The sequence below is a fragment of the Melitaea cinxia genome, chromosome 6 (assembly GCF_905220565.1).
Source record: "Melitaea cinxia chromosome 6, ilMelCinx1.1, whole genome shotgun sequence".
Classification (NCBI taxonomy): domain Eukaryota; kingdom Metazoa; phylum Arthropoda; class Insecta; order Lepidoptera; family Nymphalidae; genus Melitaea; species Melitaea cinxia.
Genome location: NC_059399.1, coordinates 11,046,475 through 11,070,314, shown reverse-complemented (window position 1 = coordinate 11,070,314; position 23,840 = coordinate 11,046,475). Strand labels below are relative to the sequence as shown.

At 32.4% G+C, this 23,840-nt stretch overlaps 1 long non-coding RNA gene across 1 annotated transcript; it reads right to left on the bottom strand.

The window, feature by feature from the left end:
- Positions 1–709: 709 nt before the first annotated feature.
- On the bottom strand, positions 710–3,377 carry LOC123654831. Its single transcript, XR_006743275.1, has 2 exons — positions 3,340–3,377; positions 710–911 (listed from the first exon to the last, which is right to left on the bottom strand). It is a non-coding gene; the product is annotated as an uncharacterized LOC123654831 (long non-coding RNA).
- Between the last annotated feature and the right edge of the window lie 20,463 nt (positions 3,378–23,840).

Here is a 23,840-nt window from a genome sequence, read left to right as displayed (position 1 = left end):
TTTAAAATATAGCACGCGCCGTTATATATATATACCACCATATATGTCTGTCTATATATCGCTAGTAGTTATATAACTAAGTCGGCAAACAAGCGTACGGCTCACCTGATGCGATAACCGTAACTTATTGACGCCTGAACACCAGAAGCATTGCAAGCACGTTGGCGACCCTACCCCCAATTCCTCCCAGGAGATCTGATCACCTTACTCACCAACAGGAACACAGCATTGCTTGAAAGCAGTATTATTTAACTGCGATCTTCTGTAAGGTCTAGGTAATACCCCAGTTGGGCTGCTCCATTTGTTTGAGCAGAAAATTTTCTGCTGTACCTCAGTTTGGTTGTTGTTACGTTGCAGTGTTACAATTTATAGTGTAGATAAGTTTTACAAGGCTAATACGTGAATTACTGCGATTGTCCTTTTGAGACAGTGAACATGTTGCTACAATATCACCGAAATAACATGTCTCCCAGATTAAATCGCGGTAAGTTTAATGCAAGTAGTGATTGTCAAAGCTTGTATATATTTAATTGGAATCTCAATTTGAAGAAGAGATCCTGAAAAATATTGGACCACGTGTATTCGTAAATTTATTTCTAATCTAAGCCCCCAAAAATAAAGTACACTTTTGTTTGTAATAATAACAGAACACTTATGGACAATTTTTCCTACTTCATCACGTTAAAGGTGAAATTTAAAAAAAATGCTGTAAAACGTATTTATTTATTTCTTATCAAAAGACTAAAAATGAAGTCTAAACTTTTCATTACAATAAGTGCAAAACAGCAATACACGCTTTCTTTTCCTATTTTATAACCTCAAAAGGATCCTTTTTCCATTTTTTTTCTTTTTAGGTATTTAGGTTATTAAGGATTACTGGCCAAAGGATGTGGAGTCGACGCTTCTCGGTTCTGAAATCAAGGTTGTCAAATGTGTGATTTTTTATGTATCTATCTTATATGACCCAAAATATTATGTCAGTATTATGTATATTATATAAATTATAGGTTTTGATGAAAATTGAATTATTAGTATATCTACTAATTTCTAAACGAACCTAATTATGCAGACAGACAGCCCGGTTTCGGTAGCTGATGGTTTATGTCTCTCAAAACTATACAAAGGAGATATTTGGGGAAAATAATACTAATAAAAAAATATTTATATGACTTTTGTTTCTATGCTTATCTATTTATCACGCTAAACTAATGAACAAAGTTTGATTTCGTAGTTGTATCGTTGGAGGTCTAATTTAAAAACATGTTTCAACTTAATACGCCACGTAGAACTTGAGATATTTAGAATATTCCACGCGAATAAATCGCGGGTACATCTAGCCCTTTATTATTATCTCATAAGCTATATTATAAGTGGTGTTGATTGTTACCATAACGTAATTTGTTTTTGAATTACGGTGAAGAGTGAACTGTAAATATTTTATTAATGAAATTTGTGTTTTACACAGCCCTACCATCGATTCAAATACGCTGTAAGTGGGAAATTATAATTTCTGACTTTGTACTGTTATGGCGTATTAAAAAAACAAATTTATTTTTTTTAATTTTTTACTAAATTAGTAGTTATTTCTTACAAGTTATTAAGACTGACTTAAAAAATAGATAGTATTGTATTATTTGTATGATTTATTACTATCAACTTTCTTTTTATTAAGTCATGTTAGTCATGCGGCATTGGCGTGGCACCCTAAAGCGTCACTGTAAATGAATTTATGGTTGCGTGTAATTTGAAATTGTGTGGTATCTTCTGAATTATTGATTTCAATGATGTAATGTAAGAAATAACGTAAACATTCACTGAGGTGACTAACATGTTTTTGAATAAACATTAGTACTAAGTAAATAATAATAAATACTAGGACAACAAAGACAAAATAAATTACAACATAATTACTACAAGAAATTAAATCAAAAATGCAGAATGATATTAAAAGAGATCGAAAGATTTTTGGCCATATCAGAAATATTTAAGAAATAATAAGAGTGCTTATCCATGCTCCCTTCCCCTAGTTAATCGCCAGTTTAACAATCATACAGAAACATGTGCAGAATTAAGTGAATTTTTTAAAAATTTTTTAAAAAGCAGAATCTTAATAATACTAAAACACACCTCCCAATGTCTCATACAAAAGATACTATTTGTAATCTTAATGTAAGTAAAGGACTATTTCTTAAAATACTTAAACACCTATCTATATAAAAACAAAGGAGCGGGAACTGACAGAATGCTGCTATTCACTTAACTGAGATAGGGCACAGCAAGAAATTTCCTGCTTAAAATATGGAGCAGCCAGACTGGGGTAGTACCTTGACTTTACGGAAGATTACAGCTAAATAAAACTGCTTTTAAGCAGTGTTGTGTTTCTCTTGGTGAGTAAGGTGACCAGACCTCCTGGGGGGAATAGGGAATAGGTTCGGCAACGCGCTTGTAATGCTTCTGGTGTTGCAGACGTCAATAAGCTATGGTAATCGCTTACCATCAGGTGGTACGCTTGTTTGCATTTAAAAAGCACATTATATTTAAAAAGTCTATGAATGAATTTTTGCTTTTACAACCAAATGGAAAGAGTCACTACTAATACCAATCCATATCCCTGTTCTTGTGACACTATTGTTACATAGAAGAAGTTTTTAATAAAAAATCTAATGATTTCTTAACTTGACATTAGAGCATAAGGAGGTTAAAATAATAATTCATATTATTTTTAGCTCAAGTACTTATTACGATGTTTCGAACGTGTGAAATGTGTTAACCTCCTGTTAATATTTTGTTCAAATAAGTCCATCGCGGTAACTGTTGGCTTTAAGGTTTTTTTTACTTAAAATAGAAATATACTTATTCGTTTTTTTTAAATGTACCAATCATAGTATATTAAAGTATAAATCATTGAGGTGAGTGTGCAATAGAGACATCCGGCGTCCTGAGTTCCACGTAAATCAGGCTCTGGCATTAGAGTTGACGTTATGGTATACATATTCATATGTCATTTTTATGCACATCGCAACTCTATTTAAACCATAGCGTAAACTATCAAAGCATTTGGAAGGTTTTCTTCGATTTACTTTTTTAAAACTAAAACATTACAATCAGGAATTATTGTTTGTATAATCCTATTTTCCCAAATTTAAAAGTCGGATAAGATTTTGGGCTTTACAAAATAACTAGATACAGTTTCGGATGCTGCTTGTTATCGTATGTAATTGAGTCACATGGAAGACAACAGTGAAATTTTAAATTAATAATTATAATTATAATATACTAGCGGACCCGGCAGACGTTGTCCTCCCGGAAAACAGCTACCAAATTTGATAGCTTACATACCGATAGCAGCGCCACCTACCGAGTTCAATTGAGATAAAAACTACCATATCTTCCAAGTCAGACAAAATTACAGATGCTTATAAAATTTGATCAAAATTGGTTCAGTAGTTTCGGAGCTACATACTGATAGCAGCACCACCTACCAGGTCTGATTGAGATAAAAACTACCCTATCTCCCAAGCTGGACAGAATTATAGATGCGTACAAAATTTGATAAAAATTGGTTCCGTAGTTTAGGAGTTACATACATTTAAAATTTTCATTGTTAACGCCCACCTCGTAATCCTTATTGGGCATGAGTTATCCTAAAATCCGCTCATCAATCATTTCTACATTACATATAGGAGATTCGTACCAAATTTGGAGTCGATAGTTTAAAAACAGGAATTTTCCATTGTCAACGCCCCCGCAACAATATAATAAGTAATATGAAATAGCTAGTTAATACCATTTTTACTGGATGTAAATTAAATTAAAATGCGGTCTACGAATAAGATCAATTTAATCATTAATAACTTACGTAAAATGCGCCCTAATATATTATTTAACATGAACTTTATTGAATGGTAATAAAGTTCAAATTGACTCTACGTTTTAGTTAGAAAATGTTTGTATGTGAAAAAGAAAAGGGCTGTTTTTAGGGTTTTCACGGAAATTATTCGAATTTTCTTACCGTAAAAACCATCCTTGGACTTTAACGATCATTTAAAAAAAAGAATTGGTAAAATTGGTCCTGGCGTTGTTGAGTTGTACGCTTACTAACACATTTTTAACCGACTTCCAAAAAAGGAGGAAGTTCTCAATTCGACTGTATTTTTTTTATGTATGTTACATCAGAACTTTTGACTGGGTGGACCGATTTCGACAAAAAATTTTTAATCGAAAGGTGGTGTGTGTCAATTGGTCCCATTTAAATTTATTTGAGATCTAACAACTACTTTTCGAGTTATATCTAATAATGCGTTTTTACTTGACGCTTTTTTCGTCGACCTACGTTGTATTATACCGCATAACTTTCTACTGGATATACCGATTTGGATAATTCTTTTTTGTTAGAAAGGGGATATCTCTAGTTTAGTACCATGATAAGGAAACCAGGATCTGATGATGGGATCCCAGAGAAATCGAGGGAAACTCTCGAAAATCCGCAATAACTTTTTACTGGGTGTTTCGATTTTGATAATTTTTAATTTAATGAAAAGCTGATGTTCATCATGTGGTCACATTTAAATTTTATCGAGATCTGATAACTACTTTTTGAGTAATCTTTGATAACGCGTAGTTACTTGACTATTTTTTCGCCGATCTACGTTGTATTACTTGTGGATGTAATTGAAGTCGGTTTTTTTTTCGTTTGTCTGCAAACACAATTATACGATTCATTTTTATATATAAGAAGATTTAGGACTAGAAAAAGTGATAGTGAGTATATTGCTACATTTCCACGTCTATAAAGGGTAGCGTAATGTTTTATGACGTAGATAATTTTTTATGGAATTATTTAAATATAATCGTTAATATTAGATTAGTAGAGTTTCAGAGTCTGTCGACTATAAACGAACTAATGTTTTTTATTTCATAATATTAGTGTAAATTATTATCTAAGACATAAAGCCCTAGATTAAAACGCGTGATAACGGCTTAAATAAGCTTCCAAAGAACAAAAAGGATACTTTATCGCTGTTTCGAATATTTGTTAGTTTATATATAATTTCGTAGGGTAGTTCATTCCTTATACGGAGGTCTGACGGTTGGTGTTGAGAAATTGCGTTCAAAAGTGTTGAATTACCCTATTTAATAGTGGTCTATGAATTAAAAAAAGAAATACGATTTAATATTTTATTATTTTAGAAGATGAATATTTTTTTTCATTCATTCAGTCAGTATCATTCCACTGCTAGGCCGCTTTCTCCAAGTAGGAGAAGGATTGGAGTTTAATTCACCACACTGCTCTACTGCGGGTTGGCGAATATATTCTCTACTATGAGTAACGATCGCTATCAGGTATTTACCAGTCATATATCAGGTAAGTATGTATTAGTATGACCGATGGCTTAGCGTGCTCTCCGAGGCACAGTGGGGTGACCCACACGGACAGACATCCAAACCGGAAAGAATTATTTGTACAAATACAAATATCCAGCCCGAGAGGAATTTGAACCCGTAACCCGCCGGTGTTTTAGGAGAATACTCGCACCACTATAACACGGCGGTTGTTTTTTTCAAATACAGTAAAGGCTACAAATCTACTGGTCTTAATTGTTAATTTTTGTACGAAGGCTTATTGGCTTCCTAATTTTTGTAAGTAATTTAAATTTTATAGTCATACTAACTGATCCCGCGAACGTTTTTTTGCCATAATTATATGTTATTGACCCCCTTAATCCCTCCCCCAATTATAGCTTAGGGGTATGAAAAATAGAATGAGCAGCCATTGGGTTGCTTATTATTTACCTGGACGAATTACTGGGTTACCGGTATAAACAGGTATCTCCACGCAAGTTATCTTCTACATTTTATAAGTCTCTTACAATAAAGTCACAGTAAAATTTGTTATCATCTTGATGATGAAATTTTTAATTAAAAATAAAACAATTTTTTTAAATATTTAAAAATAATCACTCCAGGATTTTTTAAGGCAACCCATTTTTAATATATTATCAAATATACTAAATTTATTATTAACTATGTTTCATTCTATTATCAGCTCGGTGAAGATCGACTTAGGTTCGGATCTTAGACCACTAGCAGCGTTTTAACTTACACGGAACTTACCACACTGTTGCCCGTGACTATTACGTCTGAAACGTCACCGTCCAAACGTCACAGGAGTTTCGAAATGACAATTGTGGTAATTAAATGAACGCTTCACACTCAACGCAACTCAACTCCATTGTCAAATAAATATTTTTGTGCTTTTGAAATTGTGTTATACCACGCTAAATATTCTTCAATTGAAATTATTAACATATGGACAAGCCTATTGGCGCAGTTTACAGAGAGTACAGTGAACCTGACTTCTGTTTCGGGGGTTTTGGGTTAAATTCTCAAATCGAGCCTGTGTTTAATAAATATTTATAAATTTATTTATGTATGTACATTTAATAAAAATATGTACCTATATCAGCCAGCTGTTACCTTAAATATAGGCATTAAGTTGCTTCCTTTAAGAACAGACGACCGTGTCTCTCACTTACCCTATTTAAATGTACCTACTCGTATTTATTTATATTAAAATTTTCTCTGCATCGCTCGCTTCATCGCTTCAGCCTGTAATATCCCATTTCTGGGCATAGGCCTCTTTCCCCATGTAGGGGAAGGATCAGAGCTTAATTCACCACGCTGCTCCAATTCGGGTTGGCGGATTTATTCCGTACTATGAGTAACGATCGCTATTAGGCGTAGATGATAACAACCGGGACCGACGGCTTAACATGCTCTCCGAGGCACGGTGGGGAGACCCACAAGGATTGCACGAACACACAGACCATGGCCATACACCTGTATGGCCAATACAAATGTTTGTCATGTGCGGGGATCGAACCCGCAACCGCCAGTGCAACAAGCGCAATCCATAGCTGTGACCGTTGCGTGAACGCGGCGTCACGTCGGCGTCGTGTTTCTCTGCATAGGGTGCATTAATATGTACCTATATTATATATATGATTCAAACAATTCTTGGGCTCAGATTTTGTTTATATCAATCACTAATAATAATAAGTTTGACAAATATATTTTATATATTTTTCACAGCCTTTCGTCAGGACGTGTATGTACGTACGGTGCTAGATAGTATTAGACTAATATCTGTACTCTTTTAAGATCATGATACTGAGTGCTTGAAGTATCATTGAATTTCAGGTCGATGTTCTATTTGGAGAATTGAATTCGAAGTATAAAGGCCAACGGAAATAGATTTGTGTTAGATAGTAGCAGAGAAATGATAGAGCCTAAATTGTGAATATATATATATATATATATAGTTTATGGATAGTTTTAGCTTCAAAGTAATAGAATATATTTTAATTAGTTAAATTAAATTTACTATTCTTTAAACTTTCTTTATATCTGAGTTGTAAGCTGATATTTTACGACTCATAATGTAGAATATTTCGTTAAGCAGAAAACTTAAGTATTTCCCCAGGTTAGCGTGTATGAAGCAGTATCATGCATAAATTTGTATTTGTGATTCTATAGATTGTAGTTGACGAAATCGAAAATATTTTTAAAACTCTTTTGAATAAGCCGTTTCTTATAAAATGAAAGGATATTTTTAAATTCAAGAGTAAAAATGGTATAAATGAAATGAATGTATATTAGGTTAATATTACATTATCATAAATTCATTACGTAAGTTGTAATTTCCGAGTAAGTGACGGTTAAATTTTAAAACCTCACAATAGCTTAAAATGTTGTTTAATTTAACATGAAGTTAAACACCGGCCAACCAATCTTAAATTGTTCTTCTCTAAAAGTTTGTGGGGTCAGAATAATAAAATACCAACACATTTTAAGCTTCGCTTCGATAATATTATTTAGGAAGCTGTCGCAAAATTGCTATTGAAAGACCTTGTTTTGAATTGTTTAAAGATTTTTAAAAGTTTGTAATAACGTACATTGGTCTATGTAAGTCTTGCCTGTCTGTATAAATATAATCGTACAATATACATAGATATTATTGATCAACTTGAGAAACGGAGCAGGTTCTATATTCGGCGTATTATTTGCTAGTATTTTTTTTTTATTTCTTCGATAACCTCGTCAATTGCTTATAGAATTTTTCTTTTCGGAGGGTATAGAAATGACGTCTCATATCCAACGATTCAGAGTATGATATAAGTATCAGGGAAATCGAAAAAACTGTAAAAAGCAACACAATTTAGTGTTTTTGTAATATATTAGTGATAATAAATAATCCAGAATATTATACAATTCCGAGGCGTTCTAGAAATATTTAAGATCTAAAAGGTCATTTTTCTTCTTAGAGATGACGTGATAGAGGATGTCTCTAACGTAATTTTATTTGCCAAAAAAGAGTTTGAAAGTTTAAAAGTCAGGTGTGCTAATTATATATATATATAGCTGCGTATATAACCTACATAACTTATTTTTTGTTTCACCGTAGTATGTAGAATGTGTGCTAGTAGATGAATTGTTTTTTACCTTTCCCCATTAGCACAAAAGTACTTTAATTCCTTATATGAATAATGTATGTATGTTTTTTAATATTTTATGAACAGTTAATTTTAGATTGATAAACTTGAAAGAAGTTTCGGTTCAAATACTTCGGTTGCACTACACCTTTTTTTAATTAAATATTACTAGCACGCTCTGGCCTCGCAAGGTAGTTAGTTACAACATAATTCACAAAAATTGAGAAGAATAAGAGTTACTATAGGAAATAGGATAGTCAGAGTTTCTAAGGACGTGCTGTGTTGGTTGTAGTGTCAGCATCGTGCTCGTGATTCTCGTGATGTGTGTGAATGGGTTATTTAATTGACGCTAATAAAATATAATTCAATAGAAGTAAAATAAATAAAGTTACATTCGGCTTATAAATTTTGATAAATGTTCCTAATTTCTCGTTGGACACTGATAAGATACTTTTTGTTGTTCCTACCTTATCTAAATCGTCAAAAGATAATATTACTAAAATAGTCATTTTGTAGCGTTTATTAATCAAGAACGCTCATTCCTTACAAACAATACTACTCGTTACAAAAAAGTACTGCTGTGGTAATTAATTTTCATGTCTCTTCCTCATCAAAAACTCATCAAACATCGAGTTCTGTATCCGTTACTTCCTTTTTTATAAGGGAAGGGTATCTTTATTTAATAATTAGCTAGTTTTTTATATATTTAATAAATATTACTGAAATAAATTTAAATCAAAATAAATAAATTAAAAAAAATATTTGTTGGTATTTCAGATTAAAAGTTAACTCACACTTTGATTTAGGCATAACTCTCTGAAGAATATAGGTTGTTTTTTGATATTACAGGTAACTCTTGCCTTTTCTGCTTTATCGTCAGACTCTGGTCTGATATTAAGCCCAGAAATAACACCTGAGCTATAAATTGGTAAATAATTAGCTGTGCTATTATTGATAATAAAGATCGTAAGGTCAGGGATACTATTACCATTGAAGCTTATACTTATATTGTATATACTTAATGACCTTAGATAAGGTTACCTTTCAAACAAAAAATAAAATAAAATCGGATGTTTCATACAGGCTACGGTTGTCACAAACATAATACACAAATACACAACAATCTCACAACCCCTCTTTACTGCAAGATGTTATTTTTTTTAATATGCTAACAGATTACGTACATTGAAAGAAAAAGAAATGTAGTCCGTGGTGAGGTCAAAGTTTTATCGATTGTTTTAGCATTTGCATGTGAAAGGCCGAACAGTTAGTGTTCCCGATGTAATGTTCATTACTGCAACTCTATAAAACTATTTCATAACGGCTTATGTAGTTTATAAATTTCAATTTAAATCATAAATATAAATCTTCAGATTTATATTTATGATTCTTATATTATTGTATTAATTTTTGTAGATCGATAAAATAGTGTTGCAAGTACATAAAAAAATCTGTTAATATAAAAATAAGTTATATATGTAATAAAAAAATTAAATCTATAAAAAAAATGTTAATTTCATGTGTCTGTCATATTTCAGGAACTCGATAAATAACTTCATTTTACAAGACTAGCCTTTTAGTTAAGTTTCGTAAAAATAATAAATCCATGCAGCATGTAAATAAACACCAACTGAGGAAAGGTTTCTTATTTATATTATTTTAATCAAATCCGGAACGTTGCTCCATTGCGTGTTGGTGGGTATTATGCCTATATGGCTTTCTGAGCCACGTCGTGGTGAGGTGTATATACAACTCGGCTACGATGACCGTCCATATCAAGGATCAGCAAATAAAACACAATTTCCTTTGTCACGGGGTAAGACAGGGGGATGCAATATCACCGAAACCGTTTACTACTTCGCTGGAGGATGTCTTTAAGGCGTTGGATTGAGGGGGAATAAATCTCTCACCTTCGTTTTAGCGTCGATATCGTCATCTTTGCGGAGACGTTGGAGAAGCTAGGCCAAATGTTGGGCCAATACTGGGCTGGCTGGGAGAAAACGATAGTAACGGACATAGCCTGTAAAATAAGCAAGTTGAAGTGGCAGTGGACTGGTTACTTGTGTCATAGGAGCGATGGTCGTTGGAGCAGATATGTTCTGGGGTAGTACCTGCGTGTTGACAAATGTAGTGCGGGACGCCCTCTGGCCTGCTGGTCCGACGATCTGCGTAAGATCGCTAGTGGAGACTTGATGAGGATTGCAAAACCGGAATGTTTGTCGCCAACTTCGGGATTCCTATGTCCAGCAGTGGATTGCGATAGGCTGAAGTACTACATACATACATATATATAATCACGTCTCTTTCCCGTAGGGGTAGGCAGAGACCACTTTTTTCCACTTGCATACTTCTTTCGCTTCGTCCACTTTCATTATTCCCTTCATACATGCTCAAATAATCTAATGCTTGCTATTTCGTGGGAAAATGGCGGCGATGTGTTTCGCTACCCATCACGTCTCGTTTCTCGCGGGGGTGAAAAGTGGCCCATGGAGAGTCGCTTCGCTGAAGTACTAGTAGTAATTTTTTGGCATTATGTAGAGTTTTTAACATTATGTAGAGTTTTTAAAATTATTACACTTTCATATTTTGCTGGTACAGCTATAAATACATACTCGGACATAATCGGGCCTTACGTAGGTATTTGTAGCTTGTACATCTTATCATCCACATTTGAAACAAAAGTAAATTTTAAAACGGGTAAGACCGCGGTTACTGCTATTTTCCTAAATATTTCGGTGCATATTATGTTACATTTGATTTATAACGTTTTAATAAAAGTGGTTACGTTAATAAAAATTTATGGAGCCCTCGCCGCGGCATATTTCTGAGCCGTCTAATGAAGTGAATTTTATTTTCTAACAAGTTTATTTTCTACGTTTTAAGTACTTACTATTTTACTGTTAATAGTTGAAACCACGGGTTTGGAAGACCGTATTTCGTTAGAACTATTTATTATTATTGCAATCAAAGTCCATATTTCAATCATAATAAATGAATAGGAACAAATTTAATTTATTTTACTTTCATTTCGTGAATGTAATTTTTATGACATTATTTGCAGGATTAGAAAAACTCAAAACACATTCAATATCCTTAAAAGAATAAAATCTGTTGAGGTAGGGTATAGCAGGAAATATCCTCTTTAAAATCTGGAGCTGGAGCTGCCCACCTGGCGATGTGCCTGAACCCTACAGATCACAGCCAAATAATATTGTTCTTAAGTAGTGTTGTGTTCCTGTGGCGAGTAAGGTGGCCAAAGCCTGGGGAGGGTCAGAGGTAGAGGCGGCGACTCGCTTGCGATGCTTCTGCTGTTGCAGGCGTCTATAGAATACGGTAACTATGTACCATCAGATGGGCCGTACGCTTGTTTGCTGACCTAGTCGTATAAAAAAAATATTTTTTTTTAAAGTTTATACTAGCTTAGTAGTATTCGTTAACATTAAACGTGTCCGTGATAAAGCGAGTACTAATATTTTACGTTAATTAAAAGTTGCAATTCTCGCATAGCTGCCTGGCGGGATTAATAATAAATAATGCTATATAATATTAAACATGAAAACCTGAGTTAATATTTTAATTGCAGGTTCACTTTTATTGCAGGAGAAAAGTGTTTTAAGGTTTAAAGTGGTGTGGTAAATTTTTGCGATTTAAAGTCCACAAAACCTCAACTAAGAAAACAATTACTTAAAATATAAACTGAATACTTTGTTTTTTGAGCAATAAAATTTAATTTTTCTATAACTTTCTATATTCTATTCTATAACAACTGCTCTGATAAAGTTCTGGCTATCGTAGATATCTCACAGCGATCGTTACTTAAGGTAGTTTTTTCTCCAACTCGCAGTGGAGCAGCGTGGTGGTTTAAGCTCCGACCCTTCTCTTACATGGAGAAAGAGGTCTATGCCCAGCAGTGGGATGTTACAGGCTGAATCATAATCATCAACGTGTTATGTTATATCAATGAATATCATGAAAATCTCTCATATATTATAACAGTTTCACTGAAAATAGGATCCCTAGTTCGAAAGAGTATCAAACGTACTATCATCCCACAAACCTTTACATCACATCCTATAATATTACATACGCGAATATTATTTCAAAATTATTAAAATATTGAAAAATACGTGGGTAAAACCACATAACGCAGCTAATTTATACAATATTCGTACTTATATATTTACTTTGCCGTAAATTGTGCTACATTTAAGGACGATGTCGCTTTAATGTAATTTACTTTTATTCCCACAAACCTGTTTTCTTAAGGGTTAATATAAATGCTAATAGGTATTGTTTCACCTTTGTCCATGATATTTTCTCAGACATAACAAACTTGCGCAGACCACAAGCTGAGTTCAAACCATGTTATTGCATGAATTACTTTATACATATTTATTAGGATTTTGAATTTATGATAGATTGATGTCTATTGTATCGAAGTATTACGTAAATTTTTCAATTTGAAGACGTGGTGACTTCAGTGTGGTGATATTGTGTTGAGTTTCTGTTTCTATGTGTTAGCATCTTTATAACTTTACCGATATTCTTATTAAATTAGGTTAGCTTTTTTGATGATAATTATGTTTAACAGTGAGAACTATGAAATGTCCACGTAAGTTGCTGTAAATGGCTATATTTACAAGGATTGTTAGAGATTTATTTACTACCCACATTGAGAAAGACACACCACACACACGAGAGGGTCTTAAATATATGAAAAAAAATAATAATATCTAAATAGTTTTGGAAATATTACTATTTGAAATAATTTCACGTGTATGAATGTTTTAGCCTTTTGTGTAATAAACTATCAGGAACTACCTATAAAATTTTTCGGGAAAAATCATGAAACAGTCTTTAGTAACATTTACATATTATTAAATCATTACATTAAATCGATTTACTTTATCAAAAGTTGTTGTAATTTGAAATAACAGCGTAAGTAAACTACGAATGCGGAGACAATTAAAAAATTAGTGTGGCTTAGACCACACGACTAAAGGAAAACTTTTTTAGCTCCATCTAACTTATATCTCCCTCTCAACTTTCATTCACCTCGCCCGATCACACTTTTCGCAACGCTCTCGTCACACATTCACCAGCTTACTTCTCAAGTCAAGCATGCATAAAGATGTTTTACTTCAATAAAACTCGTATTACATAATTGTGTTTGCTCGTAAAAGAAAAAAAAACCTCACCTTGGCAATATCGTCCGATTTCTAGAAATGTCTATAACGACTGATGAGTGCTGTGTACAGTTAAAAATGTGTGGATGGATAGTTAGATTTGAATGACCATTGAAGGAAAAGGCAAATCACGGTTCACAATTCAAGTTATTCACTGCAGTGTCATTATTTGAGTAATATTCACATGAATTGTCACGGAATCATCAAATGATTTCATCGCCAATTCAAAGCGTCTATCGTATGCCACAGTACGTTTTAGTGGATTGAAGCATTTCTTTGGCACTGTTCTGTGTTGACACTACACTACGGTACACGGACATAAATTTTGTAACCTGATTATGCGAATCGATAAAGTGTCTTATCAATAATGTTATAAAAGTTCTTCCATATCCTGTACCAAGATGTACCTCGCTTTTAACAACATAAACATTTAAGTAATACATTAATTATTGTCCTTTTTTGTTTCTATTGTATGTCAACCAACAATTTGTTAGAGGATTAAAATTTTTCTGGTAGCGTAAATGATCTAAAACGTCTATTGATAAACATGACAATGATAATAAATAACTCGTGTCGTCGTACGGACTCAAAGAAAGGAAGCTGATTTTAAGATTGTGGGTTCGAAAATGAGATGAGAGTGGGTTTTGAGGAGGGCCGTATAATTATTTTTACATGAAATAACAAATAGTAGTCGTTTGAAACTAGTCGTTTATATCCAAATAAATGTTAACAATGTTATGAAAAAAGGTCGACCGATCTACAAAGCTTCTTTAGTTTCACCTAACACCATAATGTAAGGTAAGCTGGTAATCCAATTGTATAATCTTTGAGATAGTTTGTAAGATAAAAGCTCCGCTCGATAACCGTTATGCCAAGCTTTGCATTAACTAGGTTAATGGCCTTAGTTTTATCTTTACTTTGTATTAATGAGTAATTTGTACTAAAATATATTCGTAACAGAAATAGTTTACTGATTCAGCCTATGTCATTCCGATATTGGGCACAGGTCTCTTTTGTATGCCATCTAGGAGAAGGTTTGAAACTTAATCCATCATCTACTGCGGGTTAACGGATACATTTCCTATCAGGAGTAACAATAGCTATGTTTTAACTGATGGGACAAATAAAGACAAGCGCTCTTGGTATAAAGAAAAAGAAAATCCGTTGTTGTTTTCCATAATACATGGTAATTATGTTAAAAGGAAAGCATGACGCCTTACAACCAAACACTCATTCGTCATAGCTTATAATCATTCAAATTCAAATCATGACATGAGTATTGTAAAATTGATGGTCCAGAATGATACAAAAGCCATTGACGTACAGAAACGACAGCATACAATGAAATCGGGTCATGCAATCAACGAAACGAATCCATTGTGATATTCCCGATTTAAGGATTTCTATACAATGCAATGAAAAAGGCTATTATTAACCACTGAGAAATAACATCAAAAATACATCTTCTTCGATTTATTTCGTATATAGCTGTCATATAGTATTAGAAAAAAAAAGATTATATTTGTAATAGCATTATCGATAGAAATAATTGTGTTTGCTCGCAAGCGAAAAAAAAAAAACGACTTCAATTACATCGACAAGTCAAGTAAATACGTATAGTCAAAGATAGATAGATAGATAAAAACTTTATATACAATGGCACATTTCACATACACAATTAAAAGAGTAAAAATAAAAATAAAAGTAACAAATAAAATATCTTAATAGCATTAATTATATCACACTCAAATACAGTATATGTGTGCTGCAGAATGGCAACAAAGGCATGTAACTCCGATTGCTCGAACAGTAGTCTCGATATATCAGATCTCGATCAAATTTTACTTTTAAACAAGAATCATCAAAATCGGTATACCTGGTGGAAAGTAATACGGTGTAATACAATGTATGTCGATGAAAAAGTAGTGAAGTGAATACGCGTTATTAGATATAGCTCAAAAAGTATTTGTTAGATCTCAATTAAAATTAAATGGGACGACAAGACAAGCAACACCTTTCGATTGAAAAAAAAATCATCGAAATCCGTCCACCCAGTCTAAAGTTCTGAGGTAACATACATAAAAAAAATTCAATTGAATTGAGAACAGCCTCCTTTTTTGGAAGTCGGTTAAAATATAGTTGCTTTACTTAGTTATTTTATGTAACTGTTGTCCAGCTGGAAAAAAATCTATTGTCACTATTGAATTAAGACCAGTAATAGAAACACTTCTATATCATGTATGATCACAAAAAACTTACAAAACATGCATATATAATGTATACATTTTAACTCAGACCAAAATTCTATACTTTTTAATTCTTGATTTGGCGTTTGTTAAGATTGTTGAGTGTATCTCTACACTCAACTGCAGTTAATATTAAAAAAAATGTGCAGAAATTACTTTATTACGATTTTAAAATAACTAAGTTATACTTTTAGCTTTTATTACTTTATATAGAACCCTAATTTCCCGTTTCCTTCAAATATTTTACCTCATCAGGTATCAAACATTTAAAAGTTTGGCATATTTATATATTATCTTATAGCTTCAAGAGACTAGTTAAATTCTGACTAAAATTCAGATGCTTGTAACTAGAGAGATTAAGTTCTTTTATATAGACATATCCATCCAAACACACGTACACACACACACACACACACACACACACACACACCTACACACACACTCATATACATACAAACACACACACATATAAATACAAACACACACATACATACAAACACACACATACATACAAACACACACATACATACAAACACACACATACACATACATCCATATATACGCACATTCTACAAAAATATATGGAGTGTGTAAAAAAATTAAAACGAAAACCAAACTCCTGTATAAATATAAAAATAGGTCAGACATTTAAAATAAATATCAGGTAAAATAAACTTCTTACGGATGTAATTTGTAAAGCACAGTGTGCTATAATTCGACTGTTTTTTTTACTACTTGCAATAAATTTTCTTTCACGTTGATGTCACGCGATATATTCAGATTCTTTAAACAGCTAACGTGAAAGGACGTTAATTTCTAAAAATAAATTGTATCGATTTTATCGGGACCTATTTTAGTTGTATTTTGGGAGTAAATTATTAACCGGTTTGAGAAATAGTACGAAGTTAAATAGCTATATATAGGATATACATATAGGATATAAGCTACACAAGCAATATCCTATTTCCCTATAGTGATAGAGTGACGCTGTTTATCTCACAAAAATTAATTAGCTAGAATAAATGTGTAAAAAAGACACGCTAATCCTCTTTAATATCACGGCTACTTTACTTACCGCTTATAACAAGTGTCGATTCAGACAACGGTATCTCACTGTGGAAATATATTTCTAATTTTAAAATTATTAATTTTGAATTTAAAAGATCTTGTCAATTTCCGCTTCGATTTTATTCCATTCACGATTTCGCAGGACTAGAAAGACAGATAGGAAATAAACTGCAATCGGTATTGAATAAAAAAATTATGTCGCCACCGTGCTATTTTCCGGAAATAATTTTTTAGTACGAAACCGAGAGGGATATACTTGTACGATTATTGTATAAGAACAATTCAATGGGTCTTTACTAAAAAAAGGAGTAGCAAATTTTATTTGTACCAGGTGAATGTACTTGTATATTAATATTGAAAATAGTTTAACTAAATCGAACCGTGATTGATTCTTGACCGGCTGTATAATGTGGGGTCAGTCATGGTTCAACGATTTAAAATTATACGTTAATTATATTACAATATATCTATTAGATAAACAACATAGGTCGATACTCTCGTACTTAGTTACTACTAAATGATTATGTACACAGTTCTTTGAACAATAGCTTATAGAGTTCAGCGATAAAAGCGACACGTTCAATCTCTTACTCGTAGTTTCAAGTCAATTTGCGGCGATGTCTAGACATGACCTCTGCATTGCAATTGTCAGAGAATCGCGTGTAGCATGCATTCTAGCTTTACTACTCGTAAATCACTATAATTTGAAATCACAATCATTTTATTTTAATGTTTATAAAATAATTGTATTTTGCAATTGTGGTAGTTTGTAATGTTGTATCTCGAAGCAGGAGCAAAAAGCCGTAGGTTCAAGTTGTTGTCATCCGAATCCCGATAGCATCTGATACAGATCGTCTCTGCTGATGAGAAAAAAATTACACCAATGTGCAGTACAAAAATGTGATGTCTAAAGTTTAAAACCTTGTTTTATATAATCTATGATTAGCAGTAACATCTTTACAAGTTATTTAACTCAATTTATATAATAAGTTGATATATAATAATAATTAGTCGATGAATGCAGGTTGCGAAAGTACTAAGTTATACTCTAATATTGATACCTATCTTTAAAAGAATTACATTATTAAACTTTATTAAATGAAAATTAATAAAACGATTATATGGTCAAAATATTTTGTTATCTGTAACCTTATTTATTTGTTACACCTTACTTATTGGTTACAAGTTGACATATTAATCAAATTGCAACTTTATTATATTAGTTTTTAACACATTTGTAAAAAGAAAAATTAGGAAATGGAAAAATAAAACTTAAAAAAAGGAGGAGGTTTCAATTGATTGTATCGATCGACCGATTTCTATAATTTTTTTTAATCGAAAGGTGGTGCGTGTCATTTGGTCCCATATAAATTTATTTGAGATCTAACAACTACTATTTGAGCTATTTCTAATAATGCATTTTTACTTGACTATTTTTTCGTCGACCTATGTTGTATTATACCACATAACTTTTTACTGTGTGTACCGATTTTGATGATTTTTAATTAAATCGAAAACTAATGTTTATCATGTGGTCATATTTAAATTTCATTGAGATCTGATACTTAACAACTTTTTTGAGTAATCTTTGATAACACGTATTTATTTGACTAGTTTTTCATCTACCTACGTTGTATTACTTGTCGATATAATTGAAGTCGATTTTTTTTTTCGTTACACAATTATATATCTATGATTGATTGACGCTCATCATTATGATGATGATGAGCTTCAGCGGTATTATTAAATTTGAAAGAAGGACATAAAACTCGATGACGTCATTTCTTAAATTAGAAAATATATGAGGCTATTGATGCCTTTCTTGAAATGTAATCTGATCGCGTCCGAAGACTTCGATCAGAGTAATTAATTTTCTCCAAAACTACGTCAGTGGGCGTTCTTCTAGTGTCCATTTATTGCCTTCGAATAACTTTCGATTGGTATTCTGCTGGTAGAGAGAACATTTAATGAACGTATTTTTACTACTACTATAAGAATAAATATATTTGTTAAATCAATAATACCATTAACAGGGTATCAAATGAAGAAAATATTTTATTATACAAATTGGAAGAATATTCACCATATTTCATACACGAGTCAACGATGAGTGTGGGGAAATATGTATAAGATTATTTATATAATTTCGTTTCATTGTAAAATTATAGATTCTACGATTTTTTTATATAATATATTTATAATTTTTTTTATTCTGTTCTGCGTGTGGCACAGAATTAGTGTATAGAGTTCAAATACTTTGTAATGTTTGGAGTTGAAATCTTAATATATTTAAATTACACCTCACGTTGTTTGCCTCCTAAACTACTTAACCGACTTCAATCAAATTTACACAACGTATGAAGTTTAATACAACTTGAAAGGCTATATTTTATTTTCATATATGTAATTATTATATTTAAGAAGAAAAAATAAGGCAATACGAAGTTCGCCAGGTCAGCTAGTATAATATAAATACCAATATGCGTATAATAATAATATCAATACAGTAGACCAGTTAAGTCTACTCCTACAACTTTTGTTTATAAACACCCGGAAAATTTTATAACATTAATGAATAAATAGAAGTTTATTACAAGTTTTGCTCGAGAATTTCATTTCATAACAAAATTTCTGAATGACAAGACCTGATTTCGCTGACAGTCTTAAATTGTAATTTTTGAATAATTAATTTAAGTACTTAGTGTAGCGATATTATGTAACTACCCCTAGTGTAGTATACTTTCAAAAATTAATTGGACCGTAAGGATAGATAAAGAATGAGGTTACGATAATTGCCAATTATTTTAACAGCCACACCAAAGATAATAAAGAAATATTACCTAAATTTTACTCTTTTTTTAAGGATAAAAGTAATTTCTAAAAATAAGGGTTAATCGACACACACGAATATGTAATTTTCTTTGGTATGATAAAAACTTAAAAAGTAATTTCAAAAGTATTATCAGAGACTTATTACTTGTTGTTTTTTCAGGAGTCCCAAATTGAAAACTAAATAAGAATACTTACAAAATTTTTTTTCCAAGAAAGTGTAGACAAGAAAACTGATTTGACTTAAAGTATCATTTTATTGAAAAAACTGCTATGATAACTTTTTGTATGCCTTGATCGCCGAACGATTTTGACACATATTTTTTTTTGGAAAGTTTTTTTTTTTAAAGAAGCAATTTAAGTTACTTATGGTTACTTTGCGAATTTAGCTATTAAGATTAAAAATAATTTTTGCCTTTATAGTTTTTTCCCGTTAAATTTAAGGGGGTTGTTCTTATAATTAAAAAATAAATTAAAATCCGTATTGTTTTCTTATATTGATTTATTCACTTATAATTGGGTGTACTTTTGTCTATATAAAATTTAAAATTAATAGAAAAGCTCACGTTAAATAGAAAAGATGAGAAATGGTTTACTCGGTAAACGTCAATATCGTCGTCTGATATTTTAAATTTAAATATTATTTTATATTTGTTTTATGTATAGATAATGCTCTTGTTCTTTCAGGTTCAATCCCACATAAAACAAATTTTCTGTAGGCCATTAATACACAAGTGACATTGTCTGGCCGTCTTTGATTGTGTTTTCAGTATTTCCGGACCCATGGGTCCTCGTGTGGGTGTCATGACAGTGTTTACATACTGCTTGGGGTTGTTGAAAGTGAAGTATTTATTATTATTATTATTTCTTCAGTATACTTGTGAGTATACTGCTATTCTAGATTGCGAAAATATTTTAGATTTTTGTCCTAATCATACATCCAGTCACAAAAAGAATTCAGACAAATTAGTACGTTGTTCCATGTACACTTGGATTTGTGACTGCATCTATACGGTCACTGATTAAGATTTTTCTTCACATGAGGCGCATAAGAACACTTGACTTGGCTGTTATAAGTTTATATTATATTTTTAGTCTGAATAATAATGACTAAGCCCGTTGCGTGTTTGGTGCAGCTTATAGTGAGCCTGCTTACTGCTCCAATAGTTATGGGTCCGATTTTCGTTTTATAGGTGTTATATATGTATTCATTTATATAAGTGTCATTTATATACGTATATTTATCAAAAATAAAACGAGTATGTAGCTATTTCCTCCATGGAGGAGAAGTATGGCATTTTCACCGAGGCCAGCCTATCGCTGGAGGGATCCTGTTGCCTTCAGATCCTCCCCTCCAATTAAAGCGTCTGAAGGCTCCCGCAGGGGTTTGGCCGGTTGTGTACCCCCAAGTGCTAAAGCCGACATACGGCCTAGGACTGCCCACCCGGGCGTCCTGGATATCACCCGTAAATGGGTTACCCTGCGATACCAAAAAAATCAGACTACTCGACCACTTATTTATAGAGTTATATATGAAAAAGAAAACAAGTAAAAATTCGGTATTATCTGATCGCATCTGAAAAAAGTTTTGGATGTGTTTATTTGTTTAGCTTGAGTTTTCCGTAGTACCGTTTGTACTATCATTACAGTTAACGATCCTACAAAGATCACAGAGCCGAAATAGCCTAAGAATAATAAACGTATCTTAACGTGCTACATTAGTATGGTACATGTCAAACGAAATTAAACAAAATTCTGTTTTATTTAATTTACACTACATTCATAGTTACTTTATTCTAGATTTCGTAGTTTTTATGAGCTATAATTATAGTAACAATTTAATTATTATCAAATCTATAATCTATAATATCTATAATCTATAATATATATAAAAGCGAAAGGTCACTCACTCATCACGAAATCTCCGAAACTATAACGCCTACAAACTTTAAATTTGGTAGGTAGGCTCCTTATAGAACTTAGACATCCGCTAAGAACGGATTTTACAAAACTCGACCCCTAAAGGGGTAAAACGGGGGTTGCAAGTTTGTATGAAAGTCCTGTGCTTTTGAAGTAAGAGACTTGAAATTTAAAATATATGCTCTGATAATGAGAAGGTGTCTAAATAATGTATCTTTTGAAAGCAACTCCCTTTTGGGGTTAAAACGGGGGATGGTAGATTGATTCATTCATCACGAAATTTCCGAAAATATAACGCCTGCAAACTTGAAATTTAGCAGCTAGGTTCCTTATAGGGCGTAGACATCCGCTAAGTACAAATTTTACGAAACTCAACCCCTAAGGGGATAAAACTGGGGTTGGAAGTTTGTATGAAAGTCCTATGTTTTTGAAGTAAGAGACTTGAAATTTCCAAATAATGCATCGTAATCTATATATATATAAAAGAGAAAGGTCACTAACTCACTCATCACGAGAACTCAAAAACCGCTGGATGGTCTATCCATCGAGGTTGGATAAAGATAAAATTTGGCAGGGAGGTAGATTATAGTTAGCAGACGTCCGCTAAGAACGGATTTTATGATATTCCACCGCTAAGGGGGTTTAATTGGGGTTGATAGTTTGTATGAAACATATTATACAGCCTGAAAATAAAACTAAAAATGTGGTGTATAGAGAGAATTTATAAAAATAACTATTAAATTACACTAAATTGTGCCTTTTAAAAAGTTACTCAGTTTGATAAGCATTTCAAGTGACTGAAATAAAAAAATAATTTGCGTTAAACATCTTAATGGTAATGCAATAATAACTTCATAACCACGCGGATGTAGTCGCGGGCAACAGTTGGTGTATTATAAAACAAATTCCACAAAAGTGTATGTGATCGATTCGCTCAAAATCTACTGAACGGATTTTCATGCTGTTTCACCATTGGAGAGAGGGCTCCACCATTGGCAAGAGGAAGGTTTACGGAACGGCTAAGCCGATTTTGATGAGAGTTTCACTGGAAGTTTGCCGGGAAAACTTTGTGACACACTAATTTCAACGCGGGCGAAGCCGCGGGCACAGCTAGTATAATATATATTTTATTATATTTATATCATTTTATTAATAGCGATGATGACAAGAGACCTGATGGATTGGCGTTGATACTGGAGGACGGGCGTTTTTGTTGGAAGCAACCTGCGTTGACACACTTGCTCCGTTTCATGTCCGGGAAACCTTAAAAGCGGGAGCTGCAGCGGAAAAAGCTGAAAGACTAAACGGCACAAATATTCGTCACTAATTCCAAATTATATTTTTGTGTCGTTTGCAGCCGAAACACTTGGACCTTAGAGTAGCAGGGCTAAAAAAATTTTTTTTTGCCTAATTGTCTCCACTGGTGACAAGAGGACTGGTGTATTTTTTGCCCAGAGAATCGGCAAAGCGATTCAACGGGGAAATGCTGCAAACATTCTTGCCACCATTCCACGCGGATATGATTTGTACCATAACTATCTGTAAATATTTAGTTCTAAAGTTGTAAAAAAAATATATCAATCTTTATAGTTCAGTCATATTAGTCATTTACTTCTGCAGTTCTAATTGAACTGCAAACTTCGCTTCCTTTAAAACTTATAAGCGGTGTCTAAGATAGCAGCAAATATCAGTATGTCAATATGTCTTACAGTACCCGCCCAAAATAAATTAAATTTCTTTATAATATTTAAATTCGTAATTTTTATTTTAAAACCACGTGGTATAAAATTTTTTAGGCTTATAAGGTTTTAGTTTCGAGTAATAAAATGTATAGTTTTAGTCTTGTGTGAAATGAAATATATATATATACTACAACGTAGAGTGGAGTTTTAGAGCGAAGAGATTTTATATCCCGGACGAAGGTAATTAAGTCATGTCACAACTGCAATTGCTTCAAACAAAGTATTCCTATTCATTTTTCATTCGCTTTTATACTATCTCCTTATTGTGAGTTTCATATCCATTGAAATAGGATTGGCTGTTCTAATGGATCAACATAAGTTATTAAAAAAATTTAAAATCTTTTCTTTGATTTTTAA